General features: G+C 41.5%; 1 pseudogene; it reads right to left on the reverse strand.

Annotated features, from left to right (window-relative positions):
• Positions 1-208: 208 nt before the first annotated feature.
• LOC130886757 (ADP/ATP translocase 2-like) lies at positions 209-1,420 on the reverse strand (annotated as a pseudogene).
• Between the last annotated feature and the right edge of the window lie 1,279 nt (positions 1,421-2,699).

Consider the following 2,699-nt stretch of genomic DNA (forward strand, 5'->3'; position numbering starts at 1 on the left):
GACTAAATCTTTCCCTTTTAAAATTTATCTATCTATCTATCTATCTATCTATCTATCTATCTATCTATCTATCTATCATCTATCTATCTATCATCTATCTATCATCCTATCATCTATCTACCTATCTATCATCTATCTATCTATCTATCTATCTATCTATCTATCTATCTATCTATCTATCTATCATCTATCTATCTTCTTTTTTTTTATTTTTTTATTTCCTCAATTTTTATTATCAGGAGTGACTGAAATAAAAAATATAATTGAGTCCCATCATTATTGTCATTATGGAAATGGCTTTAAGAGAAAACTGGTCAGATGAATATTATTGCTTCCCACTTTTCAACTGGTAAATAGTTGCCATTGATAAAACAGACAAGCCCAGAGAATCTGTCCAGAATGTTCAAGATATGGTGTATTATACAACATGCCTGTTCTCGGGGAGAACACCTACGACATAATTATGTGTACTTCTTGATCTCATCATACAAGACAAGCACAAAGGCACCACCCATGCCCCTGAGAACGTTGGACCATGCACCCTTGAAAAAGGCCTTGCTTCCTTCATCACGAGCAATCTTCCTCCAGCAGTCGATCGTGCCTGTATACATGATGTCAGTTCCTTTGCGTCCTGACTGCATCATCATACGACGGCGAACCGTGTCAAAGACAGGCCAGCGACAGCAGTGACAGACTGTGCAATCATCCAGCTGATGAAGATGTGAGTGTTCTTGGGATCTGGAAGCATTCCCTTTGCAGTGTCATAGATGCCAAAGTAGGCAGCTCGGTAGATGATAATGCCCTGGACTGACACATTAAAGCCTTGGTACAGGCCCCTAATCCCATCAGATTTGTAGATCTTAACCAGGCAGTCACCAAGGCCTTTGAATTCCCTTTCAGCTCCAGCTTTGCCCACATCAGCTGCTAGACGGGTACGGGCAAAATCAAGGGGGTACACAAAGCACAAAGATGTGGCCCCAGCGGCACCACCTGATGCCAGGTTCCCTGCAAAGTAGCGCCAAAACTGGGTCCTCTTGTCCACACCACCCAAAAATATCTGCTTGTATTTATCTTTGAAGGCAAAGTTGAGAGCCTGGGTGGGGAAGTATCTGATGACATTGGCCAGGTTACCACGCCAGAAGGACAGGACTCCCTGTTCCTTGGGGATACGAACCACGCAGTCTATAATGCCCTTGTATTGCTTATCTGCCGTGATTTGCTTGCTGGCATGCTGCACCTGCAGCAGCAGCTTGACCCGCTCGATGGGCGCTACCGCCGTCTTGGAGATGGCCGCGGCCACTCCACCTGCCAAGAAGTCCTTGGCGAAGGACACAGCGGCATCTGTCATGTTGAAAGAGAAAGAAAAGGCAGGGGAGCGCGGAACGGGACTGGCTTGACAACCGGCTTCGACTCCCGGACTCTGGGGCCTATCTATCTTCTATATAATCTACTTACACGGTGTGTGGTGTGTGTATGTGTGTGTGTGTATACACTTGTATTTACAGGTGTCAATAGATGCTGGGAATGCTCATAAAATCTCCTGGAGCTGGAATCAAAGGTTTTTCTAAGTTGCCGGTGTGGGTGTTTGCAGCTGAGCTCTGGTAAGAGTAGCAAGTACTATTAGCGGCTAAGACATCTTTCTGGGTCTGAGAGTTTATCATACAATGCAAGTTCATTCATTGCTGACTTTATAACTATAGGAAGAAGGCCACTTGTTGGTTCCCAGCTACACAGAAACTATATTATTTAAATCACTGCTTGGTCCGTTAGGTCTAGCTTCTTATTGACTAACTCTTACATATTAATTTAAGCCATCTCCATTAAATTGTGTATCCCCACATGACAGTGGCTTACCAGGTAAAGTTCCAGTCTGGCAACTACATGGCTTCTCTATGACTCTGCCTTCTCTATACCAGCATTCAGTTTAGTTTTCCTTATGTACCTAAGTTGTGTCCTGTTATAGGTCCAAATCAGTTTCTTTATTCATTAATGGTAATCACAGCATACAGAGGGGAATTCCACATCATTCGATTGTGTGACTACTCTCGGTTCATTTTGAGAGACTATTATTAGAATAAAAATTTAAAATTAGAATGCACAACAGTAGCAAAATTGAAGTTACAAGGAAAATAATTTTATGGTTGGTGGTCACCACAAAATGAGGAACTGAAAGGGCTCCAGAATTACGGCTCCGGAATAAAGGGCTCCAGAATTAGGAAGGTTGAAAACTACTGGTCTGTCTGAATTTTTGTATTTCAGAGTGAAATCATGAACACCTTCACAAATTAGTGGTAAAGATACAAGATGAGACAATGTCTCAAATAGACATTGCCCTATAATCTAGGTCAATCAGGAATCTCACGCTAAGGTTCCATCAGCAGGAACTGCTGAGTTGAAAAACAATCATGGCAGCACAGACAAAAGTGAATCAAAGTTATTGCAACTGAAATCTTGGTATTTTTCACATCTGGAGCTTTAAAGAAATGAACCTAAGAGTTTTCTTACATTTTGTTTTTCATGTGTTAAAAAATATTCTACTAAAATAACTATATTTGAGAGCAGGATATAAAGATGTGTGGATTTACCTTAATGACAGAAAGACTAACTGAATGATTCCCACTGCCGTTCATAGAGACAAAGGCTATGTTATCAAGAGAATGGAATAGGCCCATTCCCTACACTTAAGATGCTTTTAGTTT

Source organism: Chionomys nivalis, chromosome 14, assembly GCF_950005125.1.
Source record: "Chionomys nivalis chromosome 14, mChiNiv1.1, whole genome shotgun sequence".
Taxonomy (NCBI): domain Eukaryota; kingdom Metazoa; phylum Chordata; class Mammalia; order Rodentia; family Cricetidae; genus Chionomys; species Chionomys nivalis.